This window comes from Perissodus microlepis, chromosome 9 (genome assembly GCF_051167445.1).
Source record: "Perissodus microlepis isolate ML-2025 ecotype Zambia chromosome 9, ASM5116744v1, whole genome shotgun sequence".
NCBI lineage: Eukaryota > Metazoa > Chordata > Actinopteri > Cichliformes > Cichlidae > Perissodus > Perissodus microlepis.
In genome coordinates, this window is record NC_140469.1 from 19177402 (window position 1) to 19189004 (window position 11603).

The window sequence follows — 11603 nt, forward strand, 5'->3', positions numbered from 1 at the left end:
ATTGGCTAGGGACTTGTGATTGACTGGTCCTTAGCCAATGAGGAGACCCTAGATAACCCTCATTTTTGAAATGTATGACCGAGATTTGCTAAAAAGACTTAATTTATTATGTGACTGAGCTCCAACACTCAGTGTTAAAGTATTTACAGACAAAAAGTCAGAAGTCTGTTATTTTATGCAGTTGGATTTGATTGGAAGTCTTTTTGCAACCACAGCTGTCGCCCTCTGGTGGCATTCAGATAGAATGCAGGTTTAAGGTATGTCTGCGTTAGCTTAGTTTTTCCAGCCCGTAAGCTAGGTCTATGGTTTTTTTTTTTGTCTCTGTGATCCACATGTACTCTTAAGCTTACTGTCTGGTATTTTTTAATAATTTACATCTCTGTAACTCAAGCAGATAATCAAGGCTTTAGCAGGCACATTTGGTTGCATTTGGGCACATTTTCTGCCTTTATGCTAAGCTAACCTACTCTAATGCTAGGTGCAACCTCTATTGTTTAATTGAATGCCATATTTCTCACAAAGAGTCATGAATTTGAAAATTTATGAACTTGTGTGTTTGTGAGGTAGAAAGCATGACTCTGGAACTTGATGATCTTCTCTTCCAATATTATATAGATTTATTTTCAGTTTATCACTAAATTTTACTATTCTGCCTCTTGACTCTAACTCTGTGTGTGAGGCATGTTGAACAAATCAAAGTGCCTTGCTTTGTTTGCAATAACTGCATTGAAAGAGGTGATTTTTTTTCCTAGGAAAACTGCAATGTTCACAAACTCCAGCATTTTCAAAGGCTTATATCAGCCATACCACCAGGTTACAGTAATATATTTTAACGGGAAAAAGGGATGCAATTATAAAACAGCTCTGTGAGCAATGCTCCTTACAATAATTGCATTAAGATTAAGTCGGCTCAGTTAAAAGATGCTGAGGTAACAACCCTCGAAATCTTTACTGGCAGGAATCCTCAAAAAAGGAAACAATGAGGCTAAATCTTTACAGATAACTGAGTTGGAGTTGTGTAAACTGGGGAAATCCCTATTGTTGGTAGATGTACCAACAGGTCTTGAAAGTCCTAAAGGCATCTACAGTGCAAGTCTTGGCTTTATGAGCAACAGCCTGAGGAGCTCAGACGAAATATTCAAACTCCAGGCAAAAGAAAAATCACACAGGTGAGAAAAGAAACAAATTATGTCATTATGTCCACATGTGGAAAATAAGCCTAATTATGTCACCTTAATTTTAAACCATTCAGTAAGTAGCTTGTATGAAATAATAATGGAGATCGTGACAAATAGGAACATCAAAGTACTTGTGAAACATTTAGACTTGCTTTGTGTAGCCAGACTATGAGCATGCCTGAACACGCCTGCATGAACTTTTAATAAATCTTACATTGCAGGAGGAAAACCCTTAACAGATTGATTAACTGCTGACAGCTTTATGACAAAATTACTATTGTTGCACTCGGAGCACTCATCATTAGTTAAATCAATGGTAAGACATCACCATTTATACTATTCCACACTTTATAGCGTCTCTGTCAGCCCTCTCATTTGGTCCAAGTCTATCACCAGTCCACAGCAATACAACACACCAGCTCTCCTAATAGACAGTAGTTATGACAGTAGCTGTCATGTGACACCAAATAGCATTTGATATGCACATTATATCTCAGAACGATTTAAGCTAAGCTTGTATAGAGCTTACACGTGTATTTTTTAAACAGGAATAGTTTACTTTAGACAGTTAAACTGGCATTAGCCAAACCGAAAAGGCAACCCTTGTAGCAACTGAATCAATTTACCAAAGAGTACTTTTTGCAGAATCGTGTTCTGTCTCACTAGCAGTATTAATGCAATTGGCAATTAATCTGCAACACAAAGTACAGTATTTTCCATAATTTGCACATGTAGATGTCATATTGGTACAGGAGCACAGGTATTTTGTTGTTTGGTGGTGGATGTGTAGTGTACACGGGTTTATCTGGTTTTTTGTATTTTTAAAATAAATAAAGCTGCCTACTGTGGCTAAACAATGGGTCATTGGGAGCTTTGATACTAATCCAAGACATAATTATGCCAACTATAAACTCAAAATAATGAGCTGAAAGATGATTAAATACTTTGCAGTGTTTTAGGGACCTGCAGAGTGTGGTAATACTTCATATTTCTCAAGCCTTGCTCTTCAAATCATTTCATCCATTGTTTATACAAAACAAAAAGGTTACTGTAGCTTTAAAATGTTGCTTTTAAGTGAAGTCAGGACATTGTAGGATTCTTCATGGGTGCAGTTATTTATTTTTTTTCTTTAAACTCGAAACTTAAAAACAAGTCGGCCTTAAGAAGGTGAATATCAACAGTCTTTGAGGCAGATAAAACAAAATGGTCAGTGGAAAAACCCGCCGAACAATCCCGACTTGTCTGAGTGAAATGATTAGGCTAAATCACATTTGTTTGGCTAAAGCAGCTTAAAAGACGCATGCACCGCCAAGAGTGTAATAACACAGTGACTGGAGGGGGGCTTTAGAAATACCAGAAGTCTGACAACATAACAAACAGTTGGGTCCAATGTCCTCATTCAGTCTGTGTTCATGGTTACTGTTCATTCATATCAATTTAAAGTTTACATTAAAAAGTTAAACCGAAACCATCGCGTTCTGTCGGTGTTGCCACTGTTATTGTAATCTGCACTTGTTGTTTCTAGATCACACCTGTACAGATGTGATCAGAGGAGATCTTAGAAATATCACAAACCGTGATTTATGTTGTTCTATATTGAAAAGAAGCTGCGTGACTCAAGATAAATGAGCTTGATAAATATTTTGCACACGTCTTATTGTCTCATTGGTGGTGTTTTCTGATTTTTGGCTGTGCACTCACTGCGCTCACAGCGACTTTGGATCCCAGTGGATGGGTATCCCTTTCCTTTCAAAACGGTGCAATCTAATATGCCCTCAGCCCCTTCCTTCAGCAGCAGCCGCAGAGTTCCAGCAGTTAGTAACTTCATCTCATTCACATCATCTTCCACAAAAGGTGTGTCTGTTTACAAAACCCCAGCAAATGTGACACTTACAATGTCGGCAGGTACAAAGCCTCCGGCCGAGTGATCTGGGACTAGCAATGAAAGATGAAAGCGTGGACTGACACCGCTGCTGGGAGCGCGTGTCTGGATGATGCTCTCGTCAGCCGTCAGACAGACAGGTGAACTGGGAAAGATGACCAGGAGAGCAGAACAGGGAGTATCAGGGTTGATTCTTGGCCAAGGCTGGGCTAACCGTTTGATATACTTTGATATGTGCACTCCACCTGAGCCCAGACTGTGAGTGCGAGGGGTGATAAGCAGGGACTTGTCAGGCACTTTATGGGATGCGGCGTTTGTTTATTAATCACTAGGTTCTGTGATGTGTCTCTCATCACCCCAACAGGTATAATTAAGCTTTAAAGGGCATGGGAGGCTTGATGTGTCTGCAATTCATTTTGTTTTATCTCCACGTTCCTTTTGAAGTCACTGCTGCACGAATAAGATGTGAGTGTACAGTGGAGGGTGTGTGCACGGAGGTGAGTAAATCTCTGCATGGTCACACAGGTTCTTGATAAAGATGTAGTCTGTGGTTCCCATGTTGCATGACCTGAACTGTCTGCTTACACGCCAGCTTGTTTAGCCTGACACGTCTTGTTTAGCCTCAGCGGATTCAGTCATTTCAAGGCTGACAGTTCAAAGGTTGTCAGTCTGTGATGGCCAGGTATTGCGGCGCTTGTATGACATCTTGGGTTCCCAGCGGGGCAGCTGCGGCGGCCTGTTTTTCAGCACAAGTATGTGACAAATGTTGAGGGGAAAATAAACAAAAAGCCATCTAGCTGTGAGCGACGTAGCCCTATTGACCGTATCAAAAGGTTAAGCAAATTGCAATATACATCAGAGGAATGTTTGAATTTCACGGGCCCTTCTCCACTTCATCTCTCCTAAAATTGATTTGTGGTGTCAAATGAGATACTTGGAGTGGGACATCATACAGGAATGTAAACACGTTCGCACTACGCCTTTCTAGCCTTAATCTTCTGGCACTTCTAAAGCATTTTGAAATCTAGCCGTTCTTTTATTCCATACAAAAATGGCTTATTTTAAATAGCCAGCTTGAGTCAGGGGAGTCTATCAAAACACCTTTGCTACTTGTAAGTAGGCCAAAGCATCGTCCGTATTGTCTGGTGTGCTTCTTCTTGATTCTCTTCCATGTGATTCCCTGTCAGGAGCAGGCAGAGGTGCGAAAAGATGAGAAGCTCACCTGTTTACTTTGGCAGTGAAGACCGAGCAGGCAAACAGCCAGTAGCTTGTCACTCTTCCCACTGGATCCTCCCGTTCTGTCCCCACGCATGTGAGTGAATCGATGCAAGCCATGCAGAAACGTTACCTGGCGTCGCACTTAACATGACGAGCATGGGTCAGGGGAACATTTCAGTACGAGCCCCTCCTGCAGGAGCTTATGTAAATTAACAGCAGTATATAAATTACATTCCAGCGGAATAAATGTGGCACTGAGAGAATGCATATCTTGGTAGATAGAGTAGATGAATATCGCTGTATTTTGTTTTCCTTTCTATATCACTTGGATCCTTAACTTTACTCAAGTTCTAACTTTCTGATCACGCAACAGTTTACAAGGTGTCTATCAAAGGCTCCTGTGCACACAGTGTGCAATGGGAAATGGATTTAAGTGGTGACAATCAAAGATTTACAAGTTACTAATTCATTGTGCGCTGCAGGCAAAAAACAAAAAAGACACACTCATTGTAACTTCTCATTAGTGGAAGGAAATCATGATTATAAATGTGCAGACTATTTATTATTTTAGGAATCGGGTTTATGTTGTAACCAGCGGCTTACTTTCAAATAGTAACCATCAAAGCTGAGGCTCACTTCATGAGACAGTTAATGGAAAGGAAAAACACCTGTGGCTGCACCTACCTTTGCCACACTAGATGCAAATAAGTTTTGCTACTTTACTTTCATCCCACATGAAAATTACAACAAGAAACCAAGAGATGATGCATGTTTGGCAGTCTTTCTACATGCTTTGAAGTACATGAGTTATGGTAAGTGAGTTGCTTTCAGGAGATGTTATTTTCAGTAACTGAAATCAAATTGTTTGGTGTTGTTTGACTGGAGCTAATCACTGAACATTGTTGTGGAAAGGCAGTGTGATCTTTGTCACGTGTGACCTGTTTTGGGGTTGCTTTTTTTTATATGAGTGTATGTGTGGAGAGTAGAGGGTTAACATTTAATAAAGGGACAGAAAGATGGGGAATTACGTTAGACAAAGGTACATAGGTATACATAGTTGATGTGATGTCATGTGAACAGCCTAATCCTCTAACCCAACAGGACACTTATGTAACCATTAATTTTCTGTCAGTAACACAACGCTAAGGCAAACATGCTCTGTAATGTTTATATTTAGCAGTTTCTGTGATTTCCTGGCTTTGGTTTTGAACATTCATGCAGGTGAGGATTTTTTTTTTACTTTATTGCCAGACCAGTGCACGTCCCATTACGCTACTTTAGAAGTAGGTGAAGTTGTGCCTAACACATATAATCTGCTTTTTGGGGGTTTGATCAGCTCACATCTGTAATCAGCACCCATCCATATACCTGCTTTGCATTGTTGATCTCTGTATGACTGATATGTGTATAAGTGTATTTATTTGTATGGAAATGCAATAAAATAAATATATATGGCTGTCATTGTGATAGCATTACGTCTCGTGCCAATTAATGCCTCTTTTGTTTGCTACTAGAGGTGTTTCCATACAATTTAAGTGTGCTAACTCATTATTTGCAAATCTATAAATCAATCAAAGCCACACTGCTTTGTGTGAAAAATTTTATATGGTTTGTGTCAATGTAATGTTGGATCCCAGGTACCTGGTCCAAAGTCCGAATCCCAGACAAGCCCCCAAATTGTTAGACTCATCAAAAGGTCCTAGGGGATGGGGAGTAACAATTTAAAAAGTGTCTACAAATAAAACTGTATTTTTTTTTAAAGGTTTCAATTAAAGAGATAAGTAGACTGATGTGTTCATCAAAAACCTAAAACAAAAAGTTTGCAACAAATCCTCAAAGCTGAAAAAAGTCAAATGGTTAAAAAAGAAAAGACTGTTAGTTATTAAGTAAGTAATAAATAAAATGTATTCATGTAGTGCTTTTTAAGATGAGAGCCAGTCACATAGTGCTTTACAGAGGTAATACCCTTTCTACTACAATTCTTGTTCACCCAGCGCTTTTATGTAGCATTGTCACTGCACTGGGGCAATTCAGAGCACAGTTGCCCCAGTGCCCAAGTGGCAACTATTTCCTGCAAAAGGATGCTTTGACACATGGACTAGAGGAGCTATGATTATGGCAAATAACCCACTGTTTCTCCTGAGCTATAGTCACCCTCAAATAAGGAAGCATTTATAACAGTGCCAGAGCTGGCCGGTGGGGCTGGCCAGCTAGTCTTCAAAGCTTTTATACTCCAATGTTGATTGCTGAGTGGAGCCTTCTGTGCACTGTCGCGGCAGGAAGGTGCATACACAGCACTACTGCATGTACCAGAGCCAGACATCTTCTTTCTCATAAAAAAATAAATAAAAATTGCCTTTGTGACTATAATACACACGGCTAGACCACGTAATCTATGTTATAGCTTGTTTATTGACACAAGAGCTGTGCAGATATTTAAAAACAACCAAATCAACGTGTCTGCTACTTAAAAAAATGTTGCCACTGTCTACAGACTATATTTCCCTATCTTATATCACATGTATGCTATATTCTTTTCGTGGTGTGGCTATATTCAATTGTCCTTTTATTATATCAATATAAATGCAATAAAGATAGTCCTCTCTTTGTAGCTTACAAGAAAAAATAAATACCATAAAACTTTGCAGGCCTATGTGACCTTATAAAGTTGGAAGCATCACAAAAGACAACTTTATAACCACAAACTTTAGCAATAAACTGCTCTAAATCCCTACTATATGCCTTCTGTAAAGTCGGGGAAATGAGAAGAATTAAAAAAGATGTGAAAAAGATTAATCCACTTTATAACTTGGCCCACAGCTTGAAACGTTCAGCATACTTCTGTTGTAAGATGGGGAAAAATTAATTGTTTTTCAACAAAATTACGACGATATTACAGACTACTTAAAATTATTGTACACTGTACTGAATTTGAATTTACTTATAGTGTAATTTCATTACATTTTTACAAAAAATGTACAAATCTGACAATAAGCAAGCACTTGGTGACAGCGGGAAGAAAGAACTCCCTTTTAACTCACAATGAGACGTCCAGCAGAACTAAGTGAGGGAAGCATAGAAAAACAAGGGCAAGGGCAAAATGTAATGCACATTTAACATATATGGCCAATCTAGAATCACATGCAAGGACATGCATGTGATTCTAGATTGGATACCCAGAGAAAACCCACAAAGGCACAGGAGAAGGCCTCCAGCAAGAGCTCTACTTCACCACCACATTTTCTACTGCATACTGATGTCTTTCAACTTTCAATTGTGACTGCAGCGTCTAATTGTACTAAAATACAAACTCTAGTTTGGGATGCAAGAGGATTCCTGAAATATTACATTCATCATGCATCTTGATCAATAGTTTATTTTACTTGTTATTGTCAATATTTTAAAGGAGTTTTTAATGATATACATTGGCAGGTTTTATATGTGGCTCGTCCTCTTATGTTTCTACACCTCATCACCTTAAAGATGGATTCATTTGTAGTGGTACATGCAAGGTGGGAGGAGGATACAACGAGATCTTGTGCAGATGGGGAAAGTCCCCAATTATGTGGTAAATTTAGAGAGTGGTTGCGATATTTATTCTTATTGCCCAAAGAACTTGGCATTTATGAGACTTGCCGCAAATGCATTCCCCGGAGCACAGGCAAACTTCAGGCTCATTGCAGCAGCTCAATCAGATGAAATAGCTGCTGCTGCTGATTTATGGTGGAGTTTGGAAGAAAGTCTCCAGTAGCTCGGCTTGTTTAATGCAGGTGCCCTTTCAAAAAATGAAACAAGTTAATTAGGTTTACAGTAGCTCCTCTTTTAGAAGGTCGATGAATATGTTTTAAAATTTCCAGAGCCGTGAAAAAAATACTAGAAGTTCTAAGAGTCCAAGCAGTGTATAGTTTATGTAAAATTGATGTATCTGCTACAGATGGATAGGGATTATATCAGGAACCATTGTATGTCATGCTTTCAATCAATAATGCTTTTCTTAGCAGAAATCCTGGATTACATTGTGCCACTAAAACTCTGCAAAGGTCATATGAGTGTGCTCTGTGCTTAAAAGGTATGATTTGACGCCACTGGATGTTCATTGTATGTAATCAGCATGGAGTCAAAATGTAAGGACTAAAGGGAATGTACAGAAGTTGCAATGCCTCTCTCACACAGCAGGGGTGACGGGATTTTTAAGTGCCTTTGCAGGGAACAATTTATGGCCATTACGGTGGACTATTTCTAGCCATAGAGATGGATTAGGGTCAATTATTGTCCATTATTGAGAAAGATGGCCGCACAATTCTACGAGAAATTACTGGTTCTGGCTGCAGTACATTACAGAGAAATTATCTCTTGGGCCTAAACTAAAATCTGTTGTTTTGTGATTGATTCCTTTAGTTTTGCCTGATGTTTTTTTCCTCATAATGTTCTCATACTTGTGGCCTATTAAATAATATTACATATTGTGGGGATGCGTGCACTTTAAATTAAATGTTGCCTTTTTTTTTCCTTTTTCCTTTTCTCTTTATTTATTTATTTAATTTTTGCAGGTCAAAGGAGGTGTTTTGTTACCAACATTTTTGTCGGAATTTTTATGACTGCTTTGTTAGACACACCTTGTTAGTACTGGATTGGAGTCCCTTTTGATTTTACTCCATATTGACACGATAGGATCACACAGATGCTGCAGATTTGTTGGCTGCACATCCAAGACCTTCCGTTCCACCACATCCATTTGAGTACACTGAACTCGTTGTCGTGTTCAAAGAACCAGTTTGAGATGATTTAAGCTTTGAGATATGATGCTTTATCCTGTTAAAGCATCCATCAGAAGATGGGTACACCGTGGTTATAAAGGGATGGACATGGTCAGCAACAATACTCAGGTAGGCTATGATGATTATAAGATTATTTGATATAAGATTATATGACATAAGATGCTCAGTTGGTACTAAGGGCCCCAAAGTGTGCCAAAAAATATCCCCCACTGTTACACCACCAGCAACAGCCTGAACTGTGGATACAAGGCAGGATGGATTGATGAATTTGGACTCTACCAAAGCTGAAATCAAATCAAACCAGGCAACATGTTTCCTATCTTCTGTTGTCCAATTTTGGAGAGTGAATTGTTGCCTCAGTTTCCTGTTCTTAGTTGAACAGAGGGCTGTCAGATATGGTCTTCAGCTGCTTTAGCCCATCTGCTTCAAGGTTTGACCTGTCGTTTAATCAGAGATGCTCGTCTGATCACCTGTAACTGAGTGTATGCAACACAAAAACACTTTCATTTTACCTTTTGTTGGATTAAATTGTAAAAAAAAAAAAATCAGCTTTCAATTTAGCTCTGAGTCCATAAAATCAGAGGTTGCTATCTAAATATAATGTTTTTATTGGTCTCTCGCTGTCTGTTTGGTTGTTTTTTAAGAGGGTATTTTTAAATATAACGCTTCCAGTATTATTATTGCAGTTATCTAATGCTTTTCCCATACTCTGTGGTCCTGACCCATACAGTAAACTTTTTCCAATAAGCAAACCCTTTACAGCCACTCCCCCTGCTTTCAATATGTTTATGTCTAAATAATGGAGAAGAATCAGGAAATAGAGGGTGAGCTCCTATTATTCCTGGCATTAGAGCTCTGCAGTGGCTGTCGTCTTGCCAGAGCTCAGGCTGGCAGTCAGCACAAACTGGAGGTAACTGAGAGAAGTCCCTGCCAGCTGCCAGGGTTGGGGGTGGGGGGGTGGGGGGGTGGGGGGGGGGTTGAATGCCACCATACCCTCCAGCAAATATTAATCAAAATCCCCGATCAATAACTTCTCAAGTGCTAATAAGCACTGGCAAGTTTCATGATATGTGAGCCCCTTCATCATTTCAACTACCGGGAGATTTATTGGAAATCCATTGTTAGGTCCAAAGTATGAGGTAATGTAGCACTTAGTAAATGAAGTAAAACCCAAAGCCCGGGGTGATTTGTATTTCATTTACAAAGAACATGTCTAATCATTAGTAGCTCCATCTCTCTGAAAAGCAACCAAACTGCCGTAATGATGGCTGTGTTCTTTTATGGCTTACTTACTCAGCAATGTCGCAGGAGATAACAGCAACCGGTAAAGCCTCGCTGTCCTCCACTCCAGGCTGGTTCACTCCAAAAGAGCCATGGGGGACTCCTACGCACCATGGAGTGATTAAAGTCATGTTAGGGAAGCATTATGGGTCAAGTCATAAAGTAATTTGATTTCTGTCCCCCTACACTGTCTCCTATCAAAGTGATTGGTCTCCTGGTCATCTCACTGGCTGACATAATTGTTAATTAACCATTATGGGCTGCCCTCTCTCATCTATATCTCACAGCAATTACTCATTTGACAACAATGCAGTATATCACAGTGCATGATGTTTGGACGCAGACCAGTTTTATGAGTACGAATCAACCTGATATTTTGAAAATGCTGTGCATTTACTCACACGTATGGATTCTTATTTACCCAAATATTAATTAGCATCAAGCACACGATTGTCTTGCTGCCTCACTTAGCGCCAAGACATATGCACAAGCACTGCAGAGCTGACAGATTTAGTAGTCTTTTCAACCAGCTATTGGTGTAAATTTGCAAACTAGTCCTTCACACTGGTTTTCCCTTTTTTCAAACTAACCCCTGAAGTCATCAGCTCACTGCACGTCAAGGCGAGCTGTCTATTTAAAAATACCACAGCTCAGGTAAAGAGGTCTAGGGGGAAGAAAGTTAAATAAAAAGCTCTTTAAAATGGTATTCATAGAGAAAAAGACAAACAATGCCGCGTTGAAAATAAAAGCATGCTCTAAAGTCCATTCTGATGACAGTTGGAAGAATGCAGGCTTTATGGGGGACTCGAGCCCCATCTATGCTGTATCTTTTAAGCGTGATTATTTACTTAAAACAACAAACCAAATCTCCAAGTCTGGCACTGTGGACGATGGCCCTTTGATTGAGCTCTGAGCTTGAATTCTTAACTAATAAATTGTTCCGTGCCTTTGTCTGGGGCATTAGCAGCAGTAGTCTACGTTTTTCTTGTCCTAATCTCAAGAATGTGGCAGCCTCTTGAGAAGCTCAGGGGTTTCCTCCTCTCCCAGAGCCAGTGTCTTCACTTTGTTTTCTTAGAGGACTCCCTGGATTGACAGGCCTCACCGTTAGCCCTCTCCTCGGCCATCTGTTTTCAACGATTCTGACTGAGCACATCAAAGTCAATCAGTGCTGCAAAGCATTTTAAAAGTCGTACCCCCTCCCCCTTGTATGTGAGAAATAAAGCAAACTTTTCATCAGGCTCACAAAAAGACAGACAGTTTGTACTG